The sequence below is a fragment of the Microcaecilia unicolor genome, chromosome 2 (genome assembly GCF_901765095.1).
Source record: "Microcaecilia unicolor chromosome 2, aMicUni1.1, whole genome shotgun sequence".
Lineage (NCBI taxonomy): Eukaryota > Metazoa > Chordata > Amphibia > Gymnophiona > Siphonopidae > Microcaecilia > Microcaecilia unicolor.
In genome coordinates this window covers 65,970,346-65,986,155 of record NC_044032.1, presented here as the reverse complement: position 1 = coordinate 65,986,155, position 15,810 = coordinate 65,970,346, and the positions used below count along the sequence as shown (strand labels likewise).

General features: G+C 48.1%; 1 protein-coding gene across 3 annotated transcripts in view; it reads left to right on the top strand.

Moving 5' to 3' along the window:
- The window catches only part of MTMR12 (myotubularin related protein 12), a 312,654-nt gene that overhangs the window by 289,165 nt on the left and 7,679 nt on the right, over positions 1 to 15,810 (top strand). The gene's annotated exons all lie outside the window — the stretch shown is intronic.

Below are 15,810 nucleotides of genomic sequence, written 5' to 3'. Positions count from 1 at the left end.
AGAAGTCAAACCATATCTTTAATTTGCTTGTTTTTTTTTGTTTTGGTTTTTTTAATGATAAATTGTTTCTAGTTTTCTTATCACTTGAAAGTGTGAAAATAGCTCTGTAGGTTTGTGGAACAGCTGCTAAAAATATGTTGTTTTTTTGTTGTTGTTGTGAAACTTGGGCAATACATGCATATGAGTTTGAATGAAAGAATAAAATTATGTAACTGTATGGTTTATTTTTCTACTGGGAGTGTGTTTTGTTTATTATTACTGCTACTACTACTTAACATTTCTAAAGCACTACTAGGGTTACGCAGCGCTGTACAGTTTAACAGAGAAGGACAGTCCCTGCTCAAGGAGCTTACAATCTAAAGGACAAGTGTACAGTCAGTCAAATTGGGGCAGTCTAGATTTCCTGAATAGAGGCATAAGGGTTAGGTGCTGAAGGCGACATTGAAGAGGTGGGCTTTGAGCAAAGATTTGAAGATGGGCAGGGAGGGGGCTTGGCGAATGGGCTTAGGAAGTTTATTCCAAGCGTAGGGTGAGGCGAGGCAGAAAGGGCAGAGCCTGGAGTTGGCGGTGGTGGAGAAGGGTACTGAGAGGAGGGATTTGTCCTGTAAGCGGAGGTTTCAGGTGGGAACGTAAGAGGAGATGAGGGTAGAGAGGTAATGAGGGGCTGTGGACTGAGTGCATTTGTAGGTTAGAAGGAGAAGCTTGAACTGTATGCGGTACCTATTAATAATTAAACATCATATGGGCTGATGGTATTACTAGTGCAATGAGATATTACAGGCTGCTATAGTCTCTGTTACAAATGCTAAAATTGCATTGTACTAGTTCCTTTACAAAAAAAAACATGGTCAAACAGTTTAGATAAGAATAAAAACAGAAAAGAAATACAAATATTGATAGGAAAAAAGACAGGCATACGTGTAACTACTAACTGCAGGCAAGGAGAGCATGCATACTTAAAGGGGAAAGGAAATGGGACTTGATATACCGCCTTTCTGTAGTTTTTGCAACTGCATTCAAAGCAATTTTTGTAGTATATATAGGTACTTATTTGTACCTGGGGCAATGGAGGGTTAAGTGACTTGCCCAGAGTCACAAGGAGCTATAGTAGGAATTGAACCCAGTTCCCCAGGATCAAAGTCCACTGTAGTAACTACTAAGCTACTTCTCCACTCATACAGAAACTATTAACTGCAGACAGGGACAAGGCTAACATTCGTAGGAGCAAACACACAGAACTAACTAAATCTACACATTATGCTTGATTAGAACTGCAAGATTAGTGGGAAAGGGAATCAGTAATGAGATTAAAAGCAGAAGCAAAAAAGTGGCACTTGAGATGGGCTTTAAACCTGGGCAAAGAAAGTTCAGATCTGAGAGAGGGGAGTAGGTCATTCCAGAGTCTGGTGGCCAAGAAGTAAAACGCAGATCACATGGTTTCGTAGTGAGCAAGTCACGGAAACAGAAGAACTAGGCAGTTGGCATCGAGGGAATGGAGGGCGCGTGGGTAAGGGTATAAGGAATCACAACAGCTGAAAGGTAGGAAGGGGAACCGGAATGGAGTATTTTATAAGTGGGCACCAGGATCAGAAAGGGAAGGATAGCCAATGGAGCTGAAGTTATAAAGGAGCAACATAGTCAAATTTCTTAGCATTGAGCAATAGATGCGCTGCAGGGTTCTGTAATATTTGAAGACAGTGAAGTTGAGTGTTAGAGATTCTGACGTAAACTGAATTACAATAATCCAGATGTGAGATGATAAAAACATGGATGAGGGTATGCATAGCAGGGAAATCAAGGTATTTCTTAATGGACTGGCATCATTGGAGCCAGTAAAAACCAATCTTTGACTACTTCAAAGATCTGGTATTCAAATGACAGGCAGGAGTCAATAATGACCCCAAGGTAATGGAATGAAGAAACTGGGATTAATGGTATATTAAACAGTGTAAGTGGATGTAATGGAGCAAAGTGAAATCCAGTAATACAACAGACAACTGTCTTAGATGGATTTAGGATGAGCCTGTGGGCAGAAAGCCAGTTGGACATGGCCAGGGTAGCAGGGTATAAGGTGTTAAGGTTAGAAGAGAAAGGGGAGATTGGAAAGATGAGGAGGATGTCATCAGCATAAAAGAAGATCCGGATGTTGAAATCTTGTAGGAGAGTCGCTATAGGACTAAGGAAGAATATTGAACAAAGGTGAAAGGGCAGAACCCTGGGGGGACCCCTCAATAAAGAGAAAAGCTATCAGAGTGAGAGGAAGAAGTGATAACAGAAAAGGAGCTACCAGAGAGATAGGAAGAAAACCAGACCAAGACTGAGCCATTGATACCAATAGCTTGGAGGCGAGACAATAGAAGTGTGTGATCAATGAGGTCAAAAGTGGAGGAGAGGTTAGTGAACACCAGGAGTGCAGCGTGGCCTTTGTCAAGAGTAGAGTGAAGTTCACTGAGGAGACAGGTAATGGTGGTATCAGTACTGTGGTTTGTTCGAAAGCCCGATTGTCTAGGGTGTAATGTAGAATTACTGTCAACAAAGAATGCCAGTTGGTCAAAAACAAGTTTTTCTGTAACCTTGGAAAGATTGAAGGGCTGGAAGTCTCTCCAGAGGAAATATTTAGGACAGGGGCAATGACAGCCTTTTTCCAAGCTTATGGGGAGAGTCCAGAACAAATGGTAAGATGCATTTTATTAAGTAGAATATCAAATGCAGTAAGTAAAAGGCACAGTGAAAGAGTTCCACATAGTGAGAGCTAAGGTCATTCCAGGTGGTTCTAGAGAAACAGAGGGCACTGAAGAAGCAGGGAGTGGAAGAGAAGCAAGTAATTGAGCAACCTTGTCAACGAAAAGTTGCAGCTGATGGAAATTGTGATTGTGGAGAGCAAGGAATTAAGGGCTTATTTGTTAGGTGACAAGCTTGAACAGGTCCCTAACAGGACAGTTGGAGTCATGAGGAGACATAAGAAAGTAGCTACAATTGGCTAGTTGAATCTCTTTTTTTTTTTTTTTTTGTAATGTGCTGCAGAGACTTTAAAGGTATGCAGGGAATTGGAACAACGATGTTGTCAGGTGTGCTCGGCTTTGCGGAGTTGTAGTTTAAGGAGTAAGAATCCTTCATGAAACTAGGGCTCCTTAGGCAAATCTCTGGAGGTGGGAAGTGTGGGGACTGCTGGAAGGGAAGGATCACCTGGTAAAGTCCAGGAGAATTGCCTATTCAGTGCAGAATCCCAACAATCCACGGCCTCTAATGGAAGCTCAGGAAAGAAAGAATGGAAAAAAGTGAAAAGAGGCTGGAAAGAATCAGGGTCATGACTGAGGCTCTTAGAGGACACAGGAGGAGAAAGAACCGGCCCGGCCAGGCGATGAGTGAAATACTTGAAAGGAAATGAGGAAGTGGTCAGATCAGGGAATGCGAAGGGAGGAGAGATTGGAAAAAGAAAGTTGAGAGGACGATGTAAACAGACAGAACCAAGTCAAGTGTGTGGCCAGCAGTGTGGGTTGGGAAGTTAACAATCTGGGTTAGGTCTATCAGAAAGAAATGTCAAATGAAGAAACCTTAGAGGCAAGAGAGGGTCGTCCACACGAAGGTTGAAGTCATCAACAATGATTAAGTTGTAGAATTTGGTGGTTGCATCAGCGAGGGATTGGAGCAAGGAGTCCTAGGAAGATTTGGTCAGAGGAGGTAGGGAATAGTAAATGAGGAATGTGAATTCAAATGGAACTGTAAATCTGACTGCCAGGAATTCAGAGTAAGAATGGCTGTGTTCAGGAATCTGGGAAAGACAGAAGGAAGGGTAGCGGAGTGTCGTGCCCCCTCCTTTTTTTGTCAACCAAGTGATATGTAGTGCGGTAAACTCGGGGGGGGGGGAGACGTTAGTAGAGGTAAGCCTCCTCACCGTCACGGAGCCATGACTCCGCAGATTAGGTCAAGGCATGAGCTGGAATGGAGGGAACAACAATTTAAAAGGCCTAGGGATAACCTGGGAACATCGACATGGTCATTGAGAAAGGTAGCTGGTGTCAAGACAACTTACCAAGGAACAGTGGGGTGGCTGCAACGGAATTGGCAGGTGAGGTGCCTCCCAAAGAAAACAGGTATAGTGGTGGAGGGAGAGTCCAATGGATGGCAAACTAGAGGTGGCATTGTGACGGTAAAAGCAATAACGGAGAGGAATAAAAGCTGCATCATGAACCTCCGGGGTCTGCCCCCAAAGTTTGCCCCAAGGAGCGCGACCTGCTCTTTGTTAAATAGTTATAGAGCCATCTTTCCTAATTAATTGCCTAGGACAAGAATCTTCACACTTCAGTGTGAGAAGCAAGGACATAGAGTACAGTTTGCTAAGTGTTTAGTAAATGTTATGCAAATTAATGATTTGCCAAGATGGGCCACTGTCTGAGGATGGTGAACTTGAGGGACTGTGGGTCTGACTGACTCAGCCTTGCACTTAAGTGTAAAAGAGCAAAATAAAATATGTGATATAGATAACATAGCCTGTGATAGAAGCAGCCACATGTAATCGAGAGAAGTTTGTAAGAAAAGGTTGTCTTCTATTTGTATTTATTTTATATTGTATATTCCAGCAGTTTATGTTCATTTGGGTGCTTGAACAGATATATTAGCTTACATTTGTACTTTAATTAATTCTATATAATGTATTACGGCTTTTTTTTTTAAGATTGTTAGGGGATAAGCGGGTTAAAAGTGTCCGGTTAGATTAGATTTGTGCTTCTTTTTGGTTTCCAGTTTGATCAATCTGGCCTGTACTGAGCATGTACTGGAGGAGTTTCCTTTTTCGTTTCGTTTCTTTTTTTTTTTTTTTTTAACTCCTACCCATCTCATCTGTCAGTTACACTTTTTGTCAGTGGGTGGTCTGCCATCCAACCTATTCCAGGGGCTATGAACATTGTTTGTGCAGCATCCGGATACCTGTGTGGATCTCCTTTATAGTAATTCTCATTGAGCTTTCAGGCTGACTTAGTTCGTATTTTATACAGCTAATAACTTCTTCATGAAACTGATAACTTCTGGGTATTATGATATTTTTCCTTTTCATCTTTCTAGACTAGTCCAGTTGTGGAGTAAGTTTATGCCACCCTACCAGCAGATGGAGACAGAGAACACACTTCTTTCCAGTGATATCATCACTAGTATAAGGTGTGGTGCAGCCTAGGTGCATTCCAATATTCTGTGTCTTCAGAAGATGATAAACATGTTGGATTTGTGCAACAGGAGTCTGGACTAGATCCTGTCACCTTCTCCTTGTTGAGCAGGACCCCCTTTCAGTCTTACAGATCTATACTTGCAACTGTGTTTTGGTGGAGCAGGATGGACAGAATTTTTTGGTCCCAGGGATGCTGTTCTGCCTGATAACTGATTTAAGCAGAAGAATTTTTCAGATTCTCTGATTGAGAGAAGCAGCTTGGGTTCTCTGAGGACAAGCAGGACAGTAAAATTCCTCACCCATGGGCAGGGGCATATCTGAGGTTCGGTGGTAGGGGGGGCAGGGGCTAGAGTGAGGGGGCACATTATAACCCCCCCCCCTACAGCCGCCCCCCACCGCCGTCGTCGTCAACCCCCCCCCTACCGCCATTAACCCTCGCCCACCTACCGTCAACCCTTTCCCCACCTACTGCCGTCACCTACTCCCGAGGTCCGCTCCTGCCGGTTTTTTAAACTATTACTTCAGCTGGTGGGGGACCCCAACCCCCGCCAGCCCAGCCGAGGACTTCTTTAACTTCTTCATCCTCGTGCTGTTAAAGCTGCATGATGCATCCTTCCAGTTGGACGGAGTTTGACGTCGCAGCACGTTGACGTCCGTACAACGTGCTGCGACGTCTAACTCCGTCCAACTGGAAGGATGCATCATGCAGCTTTAACAGCACGAGGATGAAGAAGTTAAAGAAGACCTCAGCTGGGCTGGCGGGGGTTGGGGTCCCCCGCCAGCTGAAGTAATAGTTTAAAAAGCCGGCAGGAGCGTACCTCGGGGTAGATGACGGCGGTAGGCGGGGAAAGGGTTGGCGGTAGGCGGGGGAGAGTTAACGGCGGTAGGGGGGTCCAGGGCGAAATCTACGAGGGCCCAGGCCCCTGTGGCCCCACGCAGATACGCCCCTGCCCATGGGTGATATCTGATGGAATCTTGTACAGAAACTTTCTCCACCACTGGATGCAAAACTTTTAGAAAGTTAAACCGATCGTGTCTGCCTGTCCCTACCTGCTGCTATCGAGTGGTACCACATCCGTTCTTAATTAGTAGTACAAACACTTGTTTTAAGTCAGCTTTACTATTGTAATCTGTTGTATGTTAGTTGTTCAAGGTTAGTGGCTTGTTGATTAGATACTCCAAAAAATGGCATTGCTATTGATGTCGGGCTTCAAAATGGGATAGCGTAACCCCCTTGTTAAGGAAATTACATTGGCTTCTTATGGAGGCAAGATCATTGTTTAAACTGTGTGTGTGTGGGTTTATAATATGCTATATGTCTTTAGTATCATTCTCTACGCTGAGAAAGGGCCTTCAAATGGAGAGTCAGTTAAAACTTAACTTTCCCTCAACCTTAAGGGTGAAATATAAGCAATCACATACTATGTCTATTGCTTATCGAGCATCTAGTATCTGTAACTCCTTACCAAATGGAGTTCACTAAGGTTTAGGAAGAAACTGAAAGCTTGTTTATTCATTCGGTTTTGGGGAAACTGAATTTTGAATTTTTTGTATTTTATAATAATGTAATGTGCTGGCTTTTCTTTCTTGTAATCTCCCAGTCTGAGTGACTGGTTTGTTTTTTTACTGTAATCCGCATTGAGCTATTAGGTAGTTGCGGAATATAAATGTAATGTAATACCCTGAGTGAAGGCATACATGAGACCCTTATCAGCTTTCTTGATGTTTTGCTGGACTCTAATCGTAGGATTTTAAGGTTTGTCGCCTTGTTCTGTGTTTAGCCTAGGACAGCTTAACTTAGTGGAACATTGGTATCTTCTCCAGAAATGGATAAACTTGGAGCCTCCCAATCTCTCTATATAAAAGGCAACCCCAACGTTCTGAAGCCTCCACGGAAGTTGAGGCGCCCGAGATATCCGGTGTGCCCTGGAGTGTCTGCACCGCCCTCGCGTCAAAACATCATGACATCGAGGGCGGAGCTATAACACTCGAGGGCCGAAACGCGAGGCGAACGCAAACCTCAAACAAGTAACGCAAGTAGCTCCGAGGGACGGAGGGAGGGGGCCCCTTGCTAGCGCCCGTTTCATTGCACTCAGAAACGGGCATTTTTTCCTAGTTTTATTATAATTTGGATATGAGCTTGGTGGACTGGGCTCACACTCTGGGGTAAGTGGTAGGTGGTCCAGTCAGCAAGCAGTGTGGCCCATAAACAGACTGGATATCAAAGCTAGCAGTCCTGTATTTCATGCCACTAGTGATAGGAGTAGTGGTTTAGATTCTCTTGGACAATACACCTGCAGTAGCATAGGTCAGCAAATCAGGGGGAACCAGGAGTTTCACTGGTGGCAGAGGAAGCAAGACTCTTGTTCTGTTGGGCAGAGCAGAATTTGAGGGATAGAGATGTGTTGAAAATGTCTAGGATGATTTTCTCAGCAGAAACACCTTGGATCCTGGAAAGTAGATAGAAACATGACGGCAGATTAGGGCCAAGTGGCCCGTTCAGTCTGCCCATCCTCAGTAACTCCTAACACCTCCTCTTCCTAAGAGATCCCATGTGCCTGTCCCACACTTTCTTAAATTCTGACACAGCAGATAATTTATTTTATTTTTCTTACATTTGTACCCCGCGCTTTCCCACTCATAGCAGGTTCAATGCGACTTACATATTATATACAGGTACTTATGTGTACCTGGGGCAATGGAGGGTTAAGTGACTTGCCCAGAGTCACAAGGAGCTGCCTGTGCCTGCTGTGGGAATTGAACCCAGTTCCCCAGGACCAAAGTCCACCACTCTAACCACTAGGCCACTCCTTCACTCAGTCACATGGGGTTATTCCACATGGACCTAATTCCTACCCAGCACAATTCCAGGGGGCTTTTTTTTGTTTGTGTTTTTTTTAGACTGGGGCTCCAGGATGATGCATTCCCTGATTCAGCTGTGGTGTTCTCCTGTAGCTACTTATAGGCCAAGTCATAAGGAGAATAGAAGATCATCCTTCGCTGATTATCCTGGTTGCTCCAGATTGGTCCAGTGGATCTGATTTATTTGAAAGTAGGAGAACCTCTGCCTGTTCCTCAAGGTTATGGTTTTTTACAGCCCTTGAGAGGGTTAGGTTACTACTACTACTATTAATCACTTCTGTAGCGCCACTACATATATGCAGCACTGTACACATTATATGCAGGTACTTTCTCTGTCCCTAAAGAGCTCACAATCTAATTTTTGTAACAAACAATTGGGGGGGGGGGGGGGGTTAAGTGACTTGGCCAAGGTCACAAGGAGCTAGCTGCAGTAGGAATTGTACCCAGGTCACCAGGATCAAAGCCCACTGCACTAACCATTAGGCTACTCCTCAAAAAGGGATATTCCATATCATCAAGCTGATCAATCCATAGACTGGTGGGTTGTGTCCATCTACCAGCAGGTGGAGATAGAGAGCAAACTTTTGCCTCCCTATATGTGGTCATGTGCTGCCGGAAACTCCTCAGTATGTTCTCTATCTCAGCAGGTGGTGGTCACACACAGCAGCAGCAGCTCTGGCTAGGCCTCCAAGCCTAATTTTTAGGTTTTGTTGAGTGCCTGGGGTTGAGGGCTCTCTTGAGCAAGTGCAAACCTGGTGGTGCCAGGTCCCTCCTTTTCTCCCCCCTCCCGCTGGCTCCGTTGAAAAAAAAAAAAAAAAAAATTTTAAACGTCTTTAAAGGCGTTTATTTCGACGTTTATTTAAGCGTCTATTGCAGCTACTCACTGGGACACCAGGTCGTTACAACTCGGAGCGGTCAGCAGGTAATTTTACCTTTTTATAGCGGGCGGGGGTTCCCCGATTCTTCTCCTCGTGGCACATGGCGTCGGAGGGCGAGGGCGCAAAGGGTCGCTCCCCGGGTCGCTTGAGCGCTTCTAGAGGGGATGCGGGGGTCTTAAAGCCTGATTCACCCTTGTTGGGTGGCAGTTTCGTGACCGATGAATGTCCCGGTCCTTCCTCCGGCGTGGCGGTTTTTCCCGCCATAAACGCCCATCCCCCGCTCCTCGCCTCCGCCATTTTGGCCGGCCACGCGGCTCGGACGGCTTCTTCTTGGGCCGCCCTTGAGGTTGGAGACATTAATGCCATGAACGCCCTTAATTTGGGCGATGGCACAGAAGCGGCTAAAGTTAAGAGCCGTTCTTCCCGCGCGGCTCCTTCGCGGAGTTTCGCGCCGGACGCCATTTTGGATGCGCAGCAGGCCTCTCCCCCGCTGTTGCGAGCGCCGGTTGAGAGTGCGCCTAGGGCTGTTGCCCAGGCTGCGGAAGTGCACAGTCTGGGGGGTTTCTCCCCCGAGTTTGTTTTGCTGCTGCATCAGGCCTTCCTCATGCACAACGCTGCCCCCGCTCCCTCGTCTGGTAAAGAGGTTGAGGTTCCCAGAGGTAAACGCCCTCGGGTTGATTCCCAGGCCTTGGAGGAATTTGTCTCCTCCGATGTAGATGAGGGCAGCGTGTCTGAGGTCTCCCAACGGTCCTTTGCGGATTCCTTGGAGGAGACGGATCCCCGCTCGGATGGAGCGGATGACCCCTCTGCAGCGCGGCTTTTTCGCCCAGAGGATTTGCCCAACCTGTTGTTACAGGCCATGGACACTTTGAAGATTTCCTCTCCGGAGGACGTCTCTCCCTCAGCCCCTGTTGGCTCTGCCATTATGCTGGGGACGAAGCGCCCGCCTAGAACCTTCCACGTGCATGATGCCATGCACACCTTAATTTCGGCTCAATGGGATGTCCCAGAAGCGAGCCTTAAAGTGGCTAGGGCTATGTCCCGCCTCTATCCTTTGGCTGTGAGTGAACGTGAGGCCTATCTGTGGCCTACCGTGGATTCTTTAATCACTGCGGTGACTAAGAAAACGGCATTGCCGGTGGAAGGTGGCATGGCCCTAAAGGACGCCCAAGACAGGAGATTGGAGGCGGCCTTAAGGTCGTCCTTTGAGGCGGCTGCTTTAAGTTTGCAGGCCTCAGTTTGTGGCTCCTATGTGGCCAGGGCGTGCCTGACTATGGTGCAGCGGGCTTCCCCCTCGGATCATTCCTTGAGGGATGATTGGCCAGCCCTGGAATCGGGCTTAGCCTATTTGGCAGACTTGCTGTATGATGTCTTGAGAGCCTCAGCTAAAGGCATGGCTCAGACAGTCTCTGCGCGGCGGTGGCTTTGGCTGAAACATTGGTCTGCTGACCACGCCTCTAAATCCCGCCTGGCTAGATTGCCTTTTAAAGGCAAGCTGCTCTTTGGGGTCGAGCTGGACAAAATCGTGACCGATCTCGGCACGTCTAAGGGCAAGAAGTTACCAGAGGTCAGGGCTCGGGCTAGTGCTCGTCCCGGTACCTCCAGAGGACGCTTTCAGGAAGCCCGTCGGTACCGCCCGGGCAGGTCGGGTTCTTCTGCCCCCTCTTCCTTTAAGAGGCATTTCTCCCCCAAGCAGCGTTCCTTTCGCAGAGACCGCCGTCCCGGAGGTGCTCCCTCCGGTCCTCCCCCAGGGTCTCGTACCCAATGACGGGGTCTTGGTCCACGCCCCAGTGCAGATTGGAGGACGGCTGTCCTCGTTTCTGGGCGAGTGGACCACAATAACTTCAGACGCTTGGGTGCTGGAAGTCATCAGAGACGGCGACAAGCTAGAGTTCTGCCGACCCTTAAGAGACGGGTTTGTACTCTCTCCCTGCAAGTCTCCGGTCAAAGCTGTGGCAGTGCAGCAGACTTTGGACAATCTGATCCGCCTGGGTGCGGTCGTTCCGGTGCCAGAAAGTCAGCTTGGCAAGGGGCGTTACTCCATTTACTTTGTGGTACCAAAGAAAGGAGGTTCTGTCCGGCCTATCCTCGACCTCAAAGGGGTCAATCGGGCCTTGAAAGTGCGGCACTTTCGCATGGAGACTCTCCGCTCTGTTATAGCGGCAGTGAAGGCAGGGGAGTACCTGGCATCCTTGGACATCAAGGAAGCGTACCTGCATATTCCCATCTGGCCTCCTCATCAGCGCTTTCTGCGTTTTGCAGTCCTGGGCCGACACTTCCAGTTCAGAGCCCTCCCGTTCGGGTTGGCTACTGCTCCGCGGACCTTTTCCAAAGTAATGGTGGTCATAGCGGCCTTCCTGCGAAAGGAAGGAGTACAAGTCCATCCTTATCTGGACGACTGGTTGATCCGAGCCCCCTCTTATGCAGAGTGCGGCATAGCTGTGGACCGGGTAGTTGCTCTTTTGAGCTCCCTGGGATGGATCATCAACTGGGAGAAGAGCCAGCTGCGCCCGACTCAGTCCCTGGAGTACCTGGGAGTTCGATTCGACACCCAAGTGGGCAGAGTGTTCCTGCCGGACAATCGGATTGTCAAACTTCAGGCTCAGGTGGACCAGTTCCTAGTAGCCTCTCCCCTTCGGGCTTGGGACTATGTGCAGCTGTTGGGCTCTATGACGGCCACGATGGAAGTTGTGCCCTGGGCCAGGGCTCATATGAGACCACTTCAACACTCTTTGCTACAGCGCTGGACTCCGATGTCGGAGGATTATGCTGTGCGCCTTCCCTTGGACCCAGCAGGGCGCAATGCGCTGAGCTGGTGGATGCAGACAGTCAAGTTGTCTGCGGGAATGCCTCTGGTGACCCCAGAGTGGATTGTCGTCACGACGGACGCCTCGTTGTCGGGCTGGGGAGCCCACTGCTTGGGAAGGACAGCGCAGGGGCTCTGGTCTCCTGCAGAAGCAAAGTGGTCTATCAACCTCCTGGAACTCAGAGCCATTCGGTTGGCGCTTTTGGAGTTCATCCCGTTACTGGTGTTGAAGCCTGTACGGGTTCTGTCGGACAATGCCACGGCTGTGGCCTATGTCAACCACCAGGGAGGTACCAAGAGCGCCCCTCTAGCCAAGGAGGCTATGAGTCTATGCCAGTGGGCGGAAGCGAACCTGGAGCAGCTGTCAGCGGCCCACATTGCCGGAGTCATGAATGTCAAGGCGGACTTTCTCAGTCGCCATACCTTGGAGCCCGGAGAGTGGCAGCTATCTGCTCAGGTGTTCTTGGACATCACGAAGCGCTGGGGCCAGCCGAGCCTAGAGCTGATGGCGTCATCGGCCAATTGCCAAGTGCCGCGCTTCTTCAGCAGAGGACGGGACCCTCGATCCCTGGGAGTAGATGCTCTTCTCCAACAATGGCCGACGCAAGAGCTTCTCTATGTGTTCCCGCCCTGGCCCATGTTGGGCAGGGTGCTAGACCGGGTGGCAAAGCATCCCGGCAGGATAATCCTGGTGGGTCCGGATTGGCCCAGACGTCCCTGGTATGCGGACTTGATCAGGCTCTCAGTCGACGATCCTCTGCGGCTGCCAGTGGAGCAGGGCCTGTTACATCAGGGTCCCGTGGTGATGGAGGATCCCTCCCCCTTTGGTCTTACGGCCTGGCTATTGAGCGGCAACGTCTGAGGAAGAAGGGCTTCGCAGACAAGGTCATAGCCACTATGTTGAGAGCGAGGAAGCGCTCTACTTCTACTGCTTACGCCAGGGTTTGGCGTATCTTTGCAGCGTGGTGTGAAGCAGGCTCTCTTTCTCCTTTCACTGCTCCAATTTCTTCAGTGTTGGCGTTCCTGCAAGAAGGTCTGGACAAAGGCCTGTCGCTCAGTTCCCTTAAAGTCCAGGTAGCGGCTCTGGCTTGCTTCAGGGGCCGCCTGAAGGGTGCTTCCCTGGCTTCGCAGCCAGATGTGGTGCGCTTTCTCAAGGGAGTTAATCACCTGCGCCCTCCTCTGCACTCAGTGGTGCCTGCGTGGAATCTCAACCTGGTGCTAAGAGCATTGCAGAAGCCGCCGTTTGAACCCTTGTCAAGGGCATCTCTGAAAGACCTGACGTTGAAAGCAGTCTTTTTGGTGGCTATCACTTCAGCCAGAAGAGTTTCCGAGCTCCAGGCGCTCTCATGTCGAGAGCCTTTTCTGCAGTTCACTGAGGCAGGAGTGACTATTCGCACAGTGCCTTCCTTTCTGCCCAAGATTGTTTCTCGCTTCCATGTGAATCAGCAGCTCTGTCTCCCTTCCTTTCGTAGGGAGGACTACCCAGAGGAGTTCTCTGCTCTTAAATATCTGGATGTGAGACGGGTCATCATCAGATACTTGGAAGTGACCAATGATTTCCGGAAATCGGATCATCTGTTTGTCCTGTATGCAGGTCCTCGTAGGGGTCTGCAGGCTGCTAAGCCTACAGTGGCAAGATGGGTCAAGGAAGCCATTGCAGCGGCTTATGTGGCCGCGGGGAAGGTGCCGCCTATCCAGCTGAAGGCTCACTCCACAAGAGCTCAAGCGGCCTCGATGGCAGAGGCCGGTTCCGTATCCTTGGAAGAGATATGCAAGGCGGCAACTTGGGCTTCGGCCCATACATTCTCCAAGCATTACCGCTTGACTGTGGCTGCTCGGGCGGAGGCCCGGTTTGGAGCTTCAGTGTTGCGGTCAGGGATTTCTATGTCCCGCCCTGGGTGAGTACTGCTTCGGTACATCCCACCAGTCTATGGATTGATCAGCTTGATGATATGGAAGGTAAAATTATGTATAATCATACCTGATAATTTTCTTTCCATTAATCATAGCTGATCAATCCATAGCCCCTCCCAGATATCTGTACTGTTTTTATTCTGGTTGCATTTCAGGTTCAAGTTCAGTCTTCAGTTCCTTCAGAAAGACTTCGTGTTCAAGTTTTTTCACTTGGATTCTTCAAGAGTTAAGACGAGTTTGTGTTACAGTGAGCTGCTGCATTCCTCTCCCCTCCGTTTTACGGGGCTGGATTGAGACTTAAAATTCTGCCGGCACTCCCTCCCGCTTCGTGCGGCTGTAGGGCAGTTTTGTACCCCTCCCGCTTCGGCGGTGTTCGGGTCAGTCAGCTCCTCCCGCGGTTGCGGTTGCAGGATAAGCCAGATCCCCCCGCATCGGCGGGTGTGGTGTCCCTCCCCCGCTCCGAGGGGATGAGCTGGACGGATTCCCCTCCCCCACTTGTGTGGGGATGAGCTGGGTTATTTCCCCTCCCCCGTTTCGGCGGTGGTGAGCTGGGCAGAGTGTCCCTTCGTGGGTGTAATTCTCTAAGTGCTGAGTCCTGCGGATGGAGCTTTGATATCGACATACTGAGGAGTTTCCGGCAGCACATGACCACATATAGGGAGGCAAAAGTTTGCTCTCTATCTCCACCTGCTGGTAGATGGACACAACCCACCAGTCTATGGATTGATCAGCTATGATTAATGGAAAGAAAATTATCAGGTATGATTATACATAATTTTACCTTCTGTGCTATTTTGTCTGTTTGAACTAGTAAGAACTTTATGTAGCTATTTGAGGACTGATATTAGGGCCTGACATGTGATCTTGGAAGACCTACATAGCAACTACTCTGGCCTTCCTTCAGAAAGGTCTGGACAAAGGATTAGTGCTGAATTTGTGGAAGGTTCATGTTGTGGCTCTCTTGTATTATGGAGGGCTGATAGAGAGGCGTCCTTGACAATGTGTGGTTTCCTGTGAGGGCTCGATTTCCACTTCTGGAGTTGGTCCCACATTGGGAACTTTATGCCTTAATGGTGCCTCTCTTTCAACCCTTGACACATGTTAACCATAAAAAGATCTTTCCCTAGAGACTATTTTTTTAATGGCTCTATTTCCAAGTTTCAGGCCCTGTCTTCTTGGGATCCATATCTGATTTTTCCCCCCCCACCTTTTATCCAGTCTTCTCCTCCTTACCTAAGGTGGTTTCACCTTTTTCACCCAATCCAAACTCTTTCTTTCCCAGTGTTCTCTAAGATTGATTATCATGGGGAGACAAGGAACTTAATTTATTGGATGTTTGAGTTATCAGAAACTTGTAGATGACTAATTTTTTCTGCGAGGAAGACAATTTGTTTTGTTTAGTGTACTTTGGAATCACAGGCAGCAGGGAAATCATAACGTTTTGTATGCATCCTGAAGGGTCATCAGCTGGCAGGGTGGCATAAACCTACATATCGATACTAGTCTAGCAGTATTCATGGAAAGGAAATTAGTAGTTAAGAACATCATAGACCAACCCTTTTTATGCTGAAATTAATTAGTTCATCCAGAAAGTAAGTAATCCAATTTTTCATAGGCACCTCCAATCCACTAATGAACATGTAAACTCACTGCAGCTTGTGTTGACACTAGGAGATCAGGATTAATATGGAACCTACTGCCTGAAGTAACTAATCCCACTCCTAGTGGTCACTTCACTGCTTAATTGGTTATTCCAGGAGTAATTATTGATAGTTGAATGCATGTATAAGGAGTTTTGGAGCCTAAAAAGTTCCATATTGTGAGTAAAATAGGGAACTAAAATTAACCCAGAATGGAATATTGGAATAACTAATTTATAGAAAACAGAAGATGTTGACATGAGGAGAGAATTTTCAAAATAGCTATTTAAATTAGTAAAATTTGAAAATTGCTGTGCACTGTATACTTGCACACAGCAGAGGCATTCCTGAGTGCAAGGATTGCTACAGCATGTGTAGTATTATCCCCCCACCCCCAGTACTCCATCTGTTTGAATGTGAAGTAGGCCCAAATACCCACTTTTCCTCAGGCAATTTTTTCAAACACCTTACAGCCCCTGTCCATATGTCCTTTGACTTTGAAAATTGTACAAAGACTGCAGATATAAAGTATCTCTGGACTGTGCACAG